Genomic DNA, 16,476 nt, shown 5'->3' on the forward strand with positions numbered 1-16,476 from the left:
TCATTAGTTAAAGTGTTCGATAAGCTTATAAAACGTTCTATAAAATTGCTTATTCATAAACGTTCCATAAACCTTCTATAACTAATGTGTCGCTAAAGTCAACTATAAATGAAAATGTTGCCATTATTGTGAAGTTCGGCGAACAAATTGACAAATATCCATAGATAAACATCATTAAATGACATTCTGCTATAACTTTTTATGAATAATACCGTTACTCTTTAGGGGTAGGAACTCTGTAGCCGACCTCAGGCAGGAGTCTAATTGTATCTCGGTGATTATAGATATAATTGCAGTGATAGATAGTGGTTAAGACACGCGGCCTCTTGATCGAGGGGTCCGAGGTTCAAATCCCAGGTACGCACCTCTGATTTTACAAAGTTATGTCCGTATTAGAAGTTAATTATCACTTGCTTAAACGGTGAAAACATCGTGAGGGCATACCTGAGAATTCTTAAAAAAGAAATGTTCAAATGTATGTGGAGTCTACCAATACGCACTTGGCCAGCGCGGTGGACTATGACCTAATCCTTCTCATTCTGAGAGGAGACGCGTGCCCAGTAGTAGGACAGCAATGGGTATATGATGATGATGATGATGATGATGAACAGCAATGAAGCACTGCTGTGGCGTGACGAGGCGTTAAAAATTAGTCCTTAAGGGGTAGCAACACTGGGGTCGACCTCAGGTAGGATTCTAATTGTATCTCAGGTTGATTATAGATGTCAATAGGCGGTAGTTAAAACTTCATCTTATATATAAAATTCTCGTGTCACAATGTTAGTTACCGTACTCCTCCGAAACGGCTTTACCGGTTTTCACCAAATTTTATATGCATATTCAGTAGGTCTGAGAATCGGCTACTATTTTTCATACCCCTAAGTGATAAGGGTTGTTCACCCTTAACATTTTTTTATTTATATGGCAACACGTTTGCCGGGTCAGCTAGTTTTCACATTTTATCCATAGAAACTAAACATGATTTATCTGAATGTTTTAAAGACAGTACAACTGACATATATTCGTCTCTTTTCAATCTATATTGTTTGTGTCAAAAGAATAGGATAGACTTATTGTCGTCATTTCGTGATGTCATATGAATAATTAATATTACCTACATAGTAGACACGTAAAAATGAATAATGATTGTGGTTTTATAATCTGTTTGTTCTACCTATACTATAAAGAAGGTGGTAGAATTGTTTGTGATTCGACTCTGGCAGCACCACCACACCCATTTCTGCCTAATAACAGCAGTGTTAAGCGCTGATGTGTTCTGGTTTGAAGGGTGTGGTAAGGGAGACGTACTTTTTCGAGGCGTTCCAGCTTAGTCCTCAGGGATAGCAGCGCATTTGTGGCCGACCTCAGGTAGGAATATCTATTCCTATCTGGGGTTGATTACAGATGTCCATGGGCGGCAGTAGCCACTTACCATCAGGTGGACTGCATGCTCGTCTGCTACTCCTATATTATAAAAAAAAAAAATATCCGAGACGTTTCAAGTTAGTCCTCATGGGTAGAGGGGCATCTTTGACCAACTACAGTTAGGAATTTAATCTTATCTGTGGTTCATCACAGACATCCATAAGCCATTAGCATCGGTGAGCCAAAAGTTTTCAAAACATCCCACAATTTTACGTTACGTTTACTCAATCCAATATACTGTTCCGTTCGCTTCAGTAGACTGAGTAAACGTAACAATAAGTAAGTGCTCAAGTCTTTCTGTCTGCCTCACATGTCCGCAAAAAAGAGAGACAAAACATAAAGCGCCATTTTGTAAATTTAGACATTTAATGTTACGTTACTGACACTATAGTTCTGATACAATCCGCTGGTGCTGATTGGAAATTGTATGGGCCAATACGTAAACAGATACCAAAACAGTTATATTTAACAAAACGTAAAAAATCATACGAAGGGTACAGAAGTAGGACTGTAATGGGTTGATCACTATACTCCTAAGCATGACACTATAGTTCTGATACAATGCGCTAGGGGCGCTGATTGCAATTTGTATGGGCAAATACGTAAACAAATACCAAAACAGTATATTTGTAAAAACGTAAAAACTCATGGTAAGGGTACGGGACTGCGTGCTCGTTTGCTACTCCTATATTATAATAAATATAGTTCAAAAAACTAAAAAACACGCTTTTATGATAAACTCAACTAAAAAGTATAAAATAATTTTCAATTTAGTTTTTTGAACTACTTATATATATTTTATTAATTTTTAGTATTTGTTGTTATAGCGACCATCATTATGCATCGTCTGTAAAAAAATCAAGTGTCTATCTATTACGGTTTAAGAGATAAAGCCCTGTGACTCACGAACAGACAGTGGAGGGTTTCGTTTTACCCTTTGAGTACGGAATCCTAAAAATCATTCTACAAGATGGCATTATAGATATCTTTCAGTACATTTGAGTTATAGGGAAGTAACATTATTATTTTTCAAAACTAAAAATCAATCTAGTAACTTTGCCTGAATTTTCTCTAAGGCGCTTTCTCTCGCCTCGAAAATCGTTAATCCTGAGGATGTTGATAAGGACAATGGTACAAAATTATTAAAATCGTGTATTGTCATCGATTTTTGATAATTTTTCAAAATTTTGAATTAAACTGAACGTGCAAAGTGGATAGAAATCAGGTTCAAAGATTCCGTTACTGTTACGTACATACGAACATACATACATACATACAACCCAAGCAAATAAAAGAGTGTTAAAAAGATACTGTGATACATCTATTTATATTAGACTATGTCCTCAAAACACCCAATTTGAATTATTAACGTGTAAGGACATTAAAAATGCCAGCTGTCTGCGTCTAAATGGTAGAATTAGCATATTTTAAAATGGCGTTGTGATCTCCGGTTCTAAATATCGCTGAGTTTGACTGTTTTATTATTAGTCTACGATTCAATAGGGTTGTCGCATTTTAAAAGTAATTTAAAATGTGACGCGTTATAATTTAGTATTTTTTTATAAAATAGGAGTAGCAGACGAGCATGCAGTCCACCTGATGGTAAGTGGCTACTGCCGCCCTTAGACATCTATAATCAACCCCAAATAGGATTGATATTCCTACCTGAGGTCGGCCACAGTTGCGCCGCTACCCCTGAGGACTAAGCAGAAACGCCTCGGAAAATTATGTCTCTCTTATCACACCCTTCAAACCGGAACACAGCAGCGCTACACTACTGTTATTAGGCAGAAATAGTGTGGCGGTGGTACTGCCGGAGTCGAACCACAGAGGGTTCTACCATCGTCCAATGATACGTAATACTTAGTGGAGACTCTAATTAAATTCCAATTTAACTATTATTTTTTATCCTATTTATTATACTGTCCTTAGTAGAGGGTGTAGAGCCTACAATAAAAAACTATGAATTGATATATTATTATTTTTGTCGAAATTATTAAATAGTGGCAACCCTATCTTATCAAGGCCTACAAGTTTTGTATTTTCATTCTGTTCACGTATTTTTTGATTTTTCTCAGAAACATCCTTTGAAGAGAACAAGTGGACTACACAATTTTGAGTTATAAGTTATAATCTTAGTTCTAACTGTATAATTATCCGTTTTACCCTATTGTGGAGGGTATGTATGTATGTATGTATGTATGTATGTGTGTATGTATGTATGTATGTATGTCTCATTCTTTGTCACGCTGCAGCACAAACGGCTTGACGGATTAACATATGAGGTGTCGTTGGATTCGACTAAATTGTGGGACCGAGTGGGTTTTATTTTAAAGCAGTTGAGTTTTTGTAATAATTTCTAGGTAATCAGTCTTTATTACTGATTTTGTAGATAAGTATTAATAGACAATGTAGTTACTAAAACTGGTGATATGAAATTGTGCCTTTCAATCAGAGGATTCGAGGTTCGAATTCCAGGCCAACAACCTCTGATTTTTAAAAGTTATTTGCGTATTAGAAGTTAATTATCACTTACTTAAACGGTGAAGGAAAATATCGTCAGGAAACCTGAACATCATGATATAGGTTTCCTAAACGATAGGTTTGGGCCAATAATGAGATGATCTGATGATGGACGGATGCTAGCAACAACGCGTCAACTAAACACGATATTCTCCCTAATAAGCGTTAAATAAATTAGAATTTTTTTGATTAAAATTTAAAATATGGGATTGTCTAAAAAGTTGAGAAGCACTGTCTGAAAACAACTTAATTTCTATGTAACTGTTATACCTATTTTCGCCTGATGTAGATTCAAAGTTAGTATGGATGTATAGCTAAGATAGCAGACTTTATAACACAGAGGGTAAAATATTGCAAAGCACTGTCAGATTAGTGGGCTGATTAGCTCATATGTCATAAATAACCAGTATGAGAACGACAATAGATGAAAAAACTAAATAAACTTTGGTAACCACTTTTAAAGTTATCGCTCATGAGCTGTTTGGTTTGCGTAATGGACTCTAAAAAACAGGTGCTCTTAAGTTTGAGAATCACTGCCTTTTATCATTAATCTTATACACACATATTACATAGGATGCAGACATTTTATGAGGTATAAAATAAAGTGGTTAAGTTTTGTTTTATATTATACAAGTAATGCAGTCACTTGCAGGCATGCAGTCCACCTGGGGTTACTACCATTAAGTTAAGAATTAAAAATATACACCACCATACATAGATACGTGGTATGTATGGTGGTGTATATTTTTAATTTTTGCATCTACATGCATCCTTTGTGGGAGGGAGGGTGGTACATACTGCATGGTTTAAAATATATACCATCATACATATTTGTAGCGGATTGTTGCGAAGTAGTTTTAATCTTAATTCTTAACTCAATAGCATGGATTTCCGCAAAGTAACGCCTGATACAATTAACTATCGGTTACTACCATCTCTTAAAACAATATTATTTTAATCATACTTTTACTTTTTTGCAGGAAATTTAACTTTTTAAGCAAAATGACAATTTCAGTTGGTTTTATACAATGGATAAGCGAAACATTAATAAGGGTTTAAGTTTGTTCAACTGTGTATGACGGAATATTTTACTGTTTTAAGGAGGAAATACTTTCCTGAACTATTAATTAATTTATTTATTTATTCTTTATGAACCTTACAGAAATGTAAAGGCACAAAGGCGGACTTAATGTTATATAGCATTCTCTGCCAGTCAACCTTCGGGTAGTGAGAAAGACAATGATGGCGGCATAAAGATAATAATATATATAATATATATGATATATACTATTATATACACATAAATATAATACAATATACAAATTATATGCAATATAAATACATACTATATAATATATACATCCGTAAATAATGATGATCCGTAAATAAACTATGGTGGTTTTAAAAAGGTGGTAAGCCCCCTGATGGTCAGTCACTGTATGGACATCAACCAACTCCATATAGAGCAGGTTCTACCTGAAGCCGATCACATGTGTTGCCACTGAGGACTAAGGTCAAGTCATATGTAAGTCAGTCCACACCCTACCACCGAAACACAGAAATGCTCCAAAAATAGGTGTGGCGGTGGTACCCCCTCTACGACGGTAACCATTGGTTCTACCACCAGTTTTCATCACCTTATTATTGTACCACTGCTGGGCACGGGTCTCTCAGAATGAAGGATTAGGCCATAGTCCACCGCGCTGGCCAAGTGCGTATTGGTAGACTTTACATACCTTTGAGATTTTTTTTAAGATTTCTCAGGTATGTAAGTATCCTCACGATGTTTTCCTTCACTTTTTAAGCGAGTGAATTAATTTCTAATACGCACATAACTTTGAAAAATCAGAGGTGCCTGAGATTTGAACCTTGGGCCCCTTGAGTGATAAGTCGAGTTTCGATCACTTCTTTTTTTTTATAATATAAGAGTAGCAGACGAGCATGCAGTCCATCTGATGGTAAGTGGCTACTGCCGCCCATGGACATCTGTAATCAACCCCAGATAGGATTAGATATTCCTACCTGAGGTCGGCCACAGATGCGCCGCTAGCCCTGAGGACTAAGCTGGAACGCTTCGGAAAAGTCTGTCTCCCTAAGGGTGTGGTCCTTCAAACTGCTGTTATTAGGTAGAAATAGGTGTGGCGGTGGTGCCGCCGGAGTCGAACCACAAAGGGTTCCACCACCTTCAAATCACTAGGCTATCACTGCTTTAAATTTGTCAGACTTTTAAATTATTCTAACTCTATCTATCAGCTGTTTTATCTACTTAAATAAAACGCAGGTTAGAAGAACGTACTCATAATTAATTCTAATGATGATGAGGTTTTTGTTAAGTAATAAATATTTTTAATGTGTTGCCGTGAAACCAGTTTTATTATATTTTAATTTATACGAGTATAACGAATTTTATCACCTACAACCTTCACTCACTAGATTTTGCATAATAATTAGTTAAATTACGTAATCTGTTCATAATTTAGTATTTTATGATCATAATCTGTGGAATATTTGGTAATACTCTGTTTAATCTGTGGAAAATTAGTAAAGATCTTAAAAAACATATGACATGTACCTTAAACGTGGCTTTTTCCATAACATATTTTATATAAATGTAATTAGTTACATAACCTCTGAACACATTTGTCTGTAATTCGATTAATTACATCATTAGAAATACAATGTAATGTGCAAGTATGTCGATAAAAAGGCAGATTAAAAATAATTGCATGTACACATTTTTTCGCATTATTAACACACGTCACACCAGGATGTAAAATAACAAATCAAATACTTTAGTTTTAGAACGCAAAACTTGCACATAAGAACATAAAAAAGTAAAATTTATTTAAAAACAGAATGCAGTGAAATACCTTTGCCTCGAGCTTTGAAAAAGAACGGCGGTAATGGCGGCGGTTCGCACGCGTCATCAAACCACAATCACTTGAAGATAACTGGGAATAGAATCGCTACACTGCTTAGGAGCTATCACACGACGTGTCCTCCAAATCACTGTGAATCGATTATAGTATTCACCAACAGGTTAATTATTCAATGGCCGCTTGGCGCCACATTCGCGCCAACGTTAGACCGTTGCCGGATTTAAAAATAATATTAAAACTAAAACAAAAAACCGAACGATCGCGGATCGGTTGCGTATGGCGCGACGCGAGGAATTTTGGTGCTAGATTTTATTGCATAGGTTCTGTATATATACTTTATAATAAAATATTTTTTGTAAATCATAGATAAAGAGACTTCGCCGCCTTGAAATTGAATGAAGCCACAAACGGCTTATTAGTAAGTTCTTTTTTTGAATTCTTGACAAATAAAAAGATTTTTAGAAAAAAATTACGAATAAATAGCTAATACTGCGTAATTTACATAATAAATAAATAATTATTTCAAATATTTTAGGGACATCTTAGCACGAAGACGTGGCAAAACTTTTTTACGCGACTATTTGAATTGTCAAAACTAGTTACCTTTTTTTGTTAGGAGTGAGTACATTTTACTAATCTATGGATGCAAAATATGTGTGGAGGAGTGCTGCTGGAGTCAAACAAAGCACTCTATCTTATAAACGCAGAGTAGCGCTACAATACTGTTTTGAGGAGTGCAGCAAGTGGTGGCAAGGGAGACATTGCAAAAATTGTCTACTTGCACGAAACATTTTTACTCAGTTTTAAGATGTTGTCTGATTTACTTAACACTGTTGTCAGTTTGAAGGTGGTAGAACCCTTTGTGGTTTGACTCCGGCAGCACCACCGCCACACTTATTTCTGCCTCATAACAGCAGTGTTAAGCGCTGCTGTGTTCTTGTTTAAAGGTGTAGTAAAGAAGAGATATTTTTCTGAGGCGTTCCAGCTTAGTCCTCGGGGGTAACGGCATCTGTGGCCGACTTTGGATAGGATTCTGTAATCCTATATAGGGTTGATTACAGATGTCCTTGGGCGGCAGAGGCATTACCATCAGGTGGACTGTATGCTCGTCTGCTCCTCCTATATTGTAAAAAATAAAAAGGTCATACAGCAGTGACTTTCGCTATCAGCAGGACTGCACATTAGTTACACAATTACGTATTTTTTCTAAAATACGAATTATAAAAAGTTAGATCTCATCAAGGTTTTATTAATCCCGCGGATCTCCGACCCCTTCTCCGAAATGTCATTGTTCAAGGACACGGCGAACGACACGACAAATGTCAAATGCAAATATAATGGACACAGAGTATAAATATAATGAATATATAGCAATAATGTCTGACTGGTTATACAGATAATATATATGTAAGTAACATCTGTCATAGTGATCGTGCATAAATTTTGGATCTAAAAAACCGATTTTAATGAATTTTTGCGTGTGTTTGGTTGATACTTGAAAGATTACTTTCGGATTCGATAGATTCGGCGCTCTTGTTGAGATGTAATGTGTTTTTATGGTAGAAACTTTAGCCTGAACCTGAAATATTTACTCGTACTTACTTACTTATTTGAAAAATAGAAATGAAAAGAATATTTTTTTTTATAATATAGGAGTACCAGACGAGCATACAGTCTACCTGATGGTAAGTGGCTACTGCCGCCCATGGACATCCGTAATCAACCCCAGATAGGATTAGGTATTCTTACCAGAGGTCGGCCACAGATGCGCCGTTACCCCTGAGGATTAAGTTGGAACGCCTCGGAAAAGTAAGTCTCCCTTACCACACCCATCAAACCAGAACACAGCAGCGCCTAACACTGCTGTTATGAGGGTATAGGAGCTGTATGAGAGAAATAGGTGTGGCGGTGGTGCCGCCGGAGTCGAACTACTAAGGGTTCTACCACCTTCATACCACCTTCACCTTAATATTATGATGCTCTTTAGTTTTATCTTACTAAGAACTTGTCTTCTTAGTCTAATCTATGTGGCAGCCATATTTTGTTTAAAATCATATAACGGATTCAACTTTCATAAAATGAATACGTAGATACTTCTTTTACAAACTTTTTAGTAATAAAAGTAGAAAACAAGTAAGAAGTCTAACCGACGGAGAACTATTGTTACATTTTTAAATCATTGTTGCCATATGGACATCTGTAGTCAAACTTATATAGGACTAGCTGACCCGGCAAACTTTGTACCGCCTCAAAATCTATTTATCAAATATATTTCATATAAAATATACCCTATGTTACTCGTGGATAATGTAGCTTTCGAATGGTGAAAGAATTTTTAAAATCGGTCCAGTAGTTTTTGAGCCTATTCATTACAATCAAACAAACAAAGTTTTCCTCTTTATAATATTAGTATAGAAGTATAGATTGAAGTCCTGGGGGGTTACTACCATCTATTAACACAATATTATTTTAAACATACTTTTACTTTTTTTTCCAGGAAATTTAACTTTAAGCAAAATATGACAATTTCAGTTGGTTTTATACAATGGATAAGCGAAAAATTTATAAAGTTTATGTTTTTTCAACTGTGTATAAGGAAAATAATATTTTACTGTTTTACGGAGGAAATAAAACTTTCCTGAACTATGATTGGTTTGTAGGGCCCCTGATGTTGGCTACAGAGTTGCTACCTCTGAGGACTAAATTGTAATGCCTCGTTTAAGAGACTCCTTTGTCACATTTTCTGCATTTTCTTAAACTAGAACACAGATAATTAACACTGATGTTATTTGGCAGACATCATTGTAGCGCTTATGGAATCGAGCCATAGACTCTACCACCTTTGAACCATGGTAATATACTTGTGTTGAATTAACTACTAAGCTGTCATAAATATGGTTTTATTAGAAGTTGTCTGTAATTAAATGAAATATTTTGCTACGCTAGAGTGTATTTTTTTATAATATAGGAGTTGCAGATGAGCATGTAGTTCACCTGATGGTAAGGGGTAAGTGGGGTAATGTTATTCGTATGTATGTCTTATTCTTTGGCACGTCTAGCAGCCCAAAAGGCTTGACGGATTATAATCTAGGTATTCATTGTTATTACTCGAGATTTTCTTATTTATAATTATTCTCTAGTGATTCTGATCTAATTGGTCATGCTGTGATGGTTACCAGTTATTTATCGGAAACAAATTATAAATAATATAATTCTTTGTACATCATTTCCTGTAAAAAAAATCGAAAAAACCAAAAATATAAATTAATTGTAACAATAAATTATTAAGACAATTAAACGATTATTAGATTATTACTCTAATTTTCATATCATCATCATCTACATCAACCCATTACTGCCCCACTGCTGGGCACGGGTCTCCTCTCAGAATGAGAAGGATTAGGCCATAGTCCACCGCGCTGGCCATGTGCGAATTGGTAGGCTTCACATACCTTTGAAAACTTTTTTCCTATAATTAAAATATAATTCAATTTTAATGGTATTTTGTCAAATTTTAAGCCATTAGTTGATTCAGACAGATTATAACCGCTAATACACTAATTATCTCACCAAGGTCAAATATTTATTGAAAGAAAATATTAAACAATTATATTATACGAATAGATGAGCAATCCTTGGCGTCAGGTAATAAGCATAATGATAAAAATTTCAAATTGTCTGTGGTTTATTGGTAGAAAAAAATAATAAAGGAAACATATAAAAATAGGATATCGTCTTTGATTTTTTATTGAATATAATATTTTTATTGAATATTGAATTTTAATGTTGATGAAAAAAGTCATTTTTTGATAAAAACATATTCTTTAATTAAATACTTACTTAATTACTTAGTAAGTATAGACGGGGATTAGTTTTAGCGCAGGTAAAGGTGTTTTGAGCATAATAAAACGCATCTAACTTTATGTTATTCCCAACGGCATCCAAATAACTAAGTAATAATATATCACAGGAGTTACAAGACAGGCCGGTATTCAAGTCCATCCGGTGGGCGAGAAATAAAAATTAAAATACGTTAGAAGAACCACGGCAGAACACATTCTAAGATTTATGCAGAGGGTTTTGGTGTTATAAAAAAAGTAAAAAGTTGGCGGGAAATTTTGACATCACATTTTTTAATTACCTTCTTAGAAAAATAGTACAAAGGTAAATAAATATAGGTTTTAGTAATACGCATGTACAAAAATATTTTATTGAAATATTATCTTTGAATCAAAAAAAATAAGAACTTGCTTATTAAAACAAGTTTTTGTGTCTCTCTATTCGGATTTATCATAAAATTGATTTTGTGAAGACTGCCATATTAGTCTAAGTTTTAACTTACTTAATAAATTATATCAAATTTAAGAGGTGCGCGTGGGAGAAGGCTCTAATAGAAGGTCATTTGAAACGAAATATAACAAAAATATTGAATTCTATCTTCGACATCTTATTTTAGTATTTTCCTTAAATAACAATACTTAAATTCCATGTTTAGAGCATAGATAAGTAAAGATTACTCACTCCTAACAAAAAAATGTACCCAGTTTTGAAAATTGAAATAGTTGCGTAAAAAAGTTTTGCGACGCGTCCGTCCTAAAATGTCCCTAAAATATTTGAAATAATTATTTATTTATTATGTAAATTACGTAGTATTAGTTATTTATTCGTAAATTTTCTCTAAAAATGTTTTTATTTGTCAAGAATTCAAAAAAAGAACTTACTAATAAGCCGTTTGTGGCTTCATTCAATTTCAAGGCGGCGAAGTATCTTTACTAATCTATGGTTTAGAGCGAGAGAAATAACCAGCTTTCTTAAAAATTTATTTGGTATCTGCGTGGTAGGCCACTTAGCACATATCTAGGCAGCTAACTCTGCCCACGCGAGCGATGTATGACCTAGACTAGCAAGTGACCTTTCTAGCTAGACTAGAACACAGGTAGGTATAACTCGGCTAATTTTATACAGGTTTCTAGAAGGCTAGGCACACACTTTAGGTCTAATCTTTGTGTGTATTTTTTCAGTTCTAATAAAATAATAAATGATTATAGACAAAAAATATGCGATTTTTTTAATGTGGCTAATAATTAAGGTGATTTGAATTCCTTTTTAATATAAATCTTTGAAAAAATGGAGCAATATAAAATTAAAATTATTACGTTAGTGTGGCTAAACCCTAACTCGGATAATTATATTAACTGTGTCTACCCGTGACTGGCAGAACCTTGCATGCCTTCGCCTTTTAGAAAAACTAGAAACCAAAATGGCAGGCGGGTAACAGCTGATTAGCTGTGGATTAAATTGTTGATTTTTTTAGCTTTATATTTTTTCATTTAGTTTGAGCTCACGAGCCTGGATTATGTCTGAATTTAATGAAAACAGTTTTGGAGGCAAAATATATGGTCGATGTATGAATTAGGATAAATTATTTGTCACATATTTTGACCTTCAACAATTCATCCATTTGAAAGTTAGATGCTACTCACATACGCACACATACACCTAATGACATACACACACAAGCTTCATAACTTATCACCCTTTTTTCGAGGGCATATAGAAATAGTTGCGTAAATAGTACATTACATAACGAGGACGAAAAATTTTTTTCTGACAAGTGTGAGTTCACACGAGTCAGAAAAACATTTTTCGTCCGCGTGTTGTATAAAATTTTATATTACGGGGTCGGAAATGGGGGTTTTGCGCACGCGAAGCGTGCGTAAAATGTCCATTTACGCACGCCGTGATATAAAAAGTTTTGCCACGTCTCCGTGCTAAAATGTACCTAAAATATTTGAAATAATTATTTATTTATTATGTAAATTACGCAGTATTAGTTATTTATTCGTATTTTTTTCTAAAAATGTTTTTATTTGTCAAGAATTAGATTTTTTTTATTTTAAGTTTATGAATCATACTATCTTCAGAATAGATTTAAATCTATGACCGTTGTAAGATCCAACTGTCATAGTGGTATTTCGTGATGGTGCAGCGCCGTTACCAATCGAGAGTGACTTCATAATGAATGACATCATTACAGGCACCGTTTTTGTGAGCCTCGCTTGCACGATATAGTCTAGGAGTTGACGAAACACGTTGGGTTCTGAAATAAGTTAAAATAAAAATGAAACGGCAGATTTTTAAGTCATACAGCGTTGGTACTAAGCCTCAAGAACGCCTTGTCGCACACACATACACAAACACTACAAAATAATAATTATGATGAGAGCACAGATTAGTATAGATATCTCACCGCCTTGTAATTAAAGGAAGTCACAAATGGCAGACTGATTTCCCATTACGACTGTCATGGTGTAATTTTCGCGGAACAATGCCGACATGTGCAGTTACGTGGTGCAAAATAAACACGACACCTAAGAAAAAGTGCGGAGAAATATCGTTTCATTCGTAAATGCTCTAAAAACTACATTTTTTAATACTTTTCAAACATGAAAATAGATGACAGTGACAATTTCAATTGTCAAAACTGGTTACATTGTCTTGTTAGGAGTGAGTAATCTTTATTAAGCTATGGATGTGAGTTATGTTATTACATAATGATATTCTTTTATTTGAGCCTAACGATAAAGCAGACGTGCTACCTAATGGAAAGTAGTAAACGTCGCCTATGGACATTTGCAACACCAGAGGAGTCGCCAACGCATCGTCGGCTTTGAAAAAGAGCTCTTTTTGCACCTTCTTAAAGAGCTCATGTCATAACGCTCCGGGAATACCTCAGAGGAAGTTCATTCCACATTAATCTTCTTTCTTTATCCTTTGTTTCTGTTAAATGCATAGATTAGTAAAGATAACTAGCTCTTAACAAGAAAATGTAACCTTTAGACAATTGTCACTGTCAATTATTTTGGTCTTTGAAAAATATTAAAAAAATGTAGTTTTTAGATCATTTACGAATGAAACGATATATATCCGCACTTTTTCTTCGATTTCGTGTCTTAACTGCGCATAAATTAGGTACACCATGACAGCCATTAAATGGCTGACAGAATTGTCTAATGGCTTCCTTCAATTACAAGGCAGTGAGATATCTATACTTATCTATGGTTAAATTACACAATAATGATTGAGGTTTAATTTCAGGTACAGTATAGCTGAAATTTCTTTGTAAAGTTCACTAAAATTCTCAAATACTAAAACATATAGACAAGCTCTCTATACTCTATGTTTAGTTTCGTGCAAATTTACACTTCTTCGTCTTTTAAAAAGCATTTTTTCATTCAATTTGTTATTTCATTCTCTAATTGGTGAGTGTAGAAAGTGTCTAACAACTTTGTAAATAACACAACAAGCTCCTAGACTACCCGATATCCGGGAGCAGTCATGTTTATGTATGAGTCGCTAGTCAGCTGAGATAGATCTAAACCTTGTAGACAAAGCCACTAGCATTTACATGTATGACGAAAATCATAGGATAAATCATATTTCAGTTTGAGGGTCTGTGGTGAATTACAGATAATAATAATAAAGGCTTTATTTATCTGTAACTAAAGGTATGTTATTACGTATAGTTCGCGTAAAACTGCTAGTCCGCTCTGAATATAGAAATGAATCGCGTCGCCATAGCAAATTGTATAACTACACCTGCTCGCAACAACTTCAGAGCGGACTAGCAGTTTGGCGCGGACTACACCTACCTCAGTTTTTTATATAATATAGGAGTAGCAGACGAGCATACAGTCCACCTGATGGTAAGCTTCTGTTGCATATGGACATCTGTAATTAACCCCAGATAGGATTAGATTCCTACCTGAGGATGTCTACAGATTCGCCGCTAACCCTAAGGAATAAGTTGGAACGCGTCCGAAAAGTATGTCTCCCTTACCACATCCTTCAAACCAGAACACAGCAGCGCTTAACACTGCTGTTATGAGGCTAAAATTATTAGAAACATACATTGTTTCCTCTAGAATCTTATAAAAAATAGGTAATATAATGCTTACGAAATATGTAAAACGCAGACGTTATTACTCATGATATTCCTATTAAATGACGTCAATAAATTCATAGAAGTCATAGGTTCCTAGGAAAATACGACATGATGTACCTACTATACGAGTCGCATATTAAAGTAGGTACTTTTAAGAAATCATAAGGTTTTTGGAAACTGGTATACTGTCTGCTTACTGTCTGCATTATATTTTATATTTAACGTAAAATAAATTATGAATTATTATAACAGAAGAAATTAGTATTATGAACCAATAATAAAACGTAGATATAGCCAAGTGGTTAAAAAACTCGGCCTCTTGATCAAATCCTCAGGTTCAAATCCTAGGCACGCGCCTCTAATTTAAATTTTTCGTTTATGCGTATTAGATATTAATTATCATTTGCTTAAAACGGCGAAGGAAAACTTCGTGAGGATACCCGAGAGATCTTGAAAAAAAGTTTTCAAAGATATGTGAAGTCTACCAATACGCACTTGTCCAGCGGGGTGGACTATGGCCTAATCCTTCTCATTCTGTAAGGAGACCCGTGCCCAGCAGTGGGACAGTAATGGCTTAATGATATAATAGATAGCGATGTACATGCATAACTCACGATTTTCTTTAAAATGCAATTTTATTACGAGCTTCTAATAAAATGCTTACGAAATACGTTGGCTTCTCTATTTTGTAAAGATTATGCGATGGAGGCACGATGACGTCACTCTACCTGAGATGTTCGAAGAAGGACCATAGACTTTACTAAAATGGAGTATAATTTGTGGACAAGGTATAATTAATTTAATTTTACTGAAATAATAAGATGAAACCGTAATGTATGACAGAGTATAAATAGCGGTGATGCTTCCACAGTCAATAAGGATGTTTACCTTTCCAAATTGTTACTTCATTACGTTTTACAGCAAGTTCAAATTTTAAACAGGTAATGTTTTGTCGTCAACAGTAACAGTACAGTACAGTACAGTAATGACTGTCCAATATCATAGCTTACCGCAATAAAACCCCCCGGTGGTCGTTCTCAGCGCTTGTTGGAGAACTCTGGGCTCTCCCGCGGAACACAACCGGAGTCCTCCAAACGCGATGCCCCGAGCGGGCTCTGCCCTGGTGGAGTGTTCGTTCCTGCTACAACATCTGGTGATTATGACATGACATGATGGTATGCGAACACATATATCGCCGTCCTTTCCGGGGTCGCTTATTGGACGATTCGAGCTTCCACTCTTGCCGCCCGCAACTCCGGAAGCCCCCTTTTAGTCGCCTCTTACGACAGGCAGGGGATTTTAGCGCCTCTCGTTCCACAACGAGAGGTCGCTATCCGATGTCGGCTGTACGGTTCCCTAGGACGAATGCCTTTAAAGGAGTTTTTAGTGGGATGGTCCTCCCTTCAGGAGGACCTTTCATTCAGCCCCACACGACGCAGGCACCGGCCGTCGCGGCCTGTAAGTGCTTGGATGCATTTTTTCCTCCTCCCTCTCCGCAGAGGGTCAGCCCATTTTCCACCTATCATCTGGGCGCCAAAAAAAAAAAAAAACAGGCAGGGGACACCGTAGCCCTATTCTAGTCCCGGAACTACAGGGACAAAGATATGCGTACCTAGGATTAAAACTTAATATGCCCGTTTTTGAGACTGATTTTCTAACCACAGGGTTGTCAATGTTTTCAATGATGATAATGTTGAACGAATG

Source organism: Epargyreus clarus, unplaced genomic scaffold, assembly GCF_041222505.1.
Source record: "Epargyreus clarus isolate Ecla_fem2 unplaced genomic scaffold, WU_Ecla_fem_2.2 ptg000016l, whole genome shotgun sequence".
Classification (NCBI taxonomy): domain Eukaryota; kingdom Metazoa; phylum Arthropoda; class Insecta; order Lepidoptera; family Hesperiidae; genus Epargyreus; species Epargyreus clarus.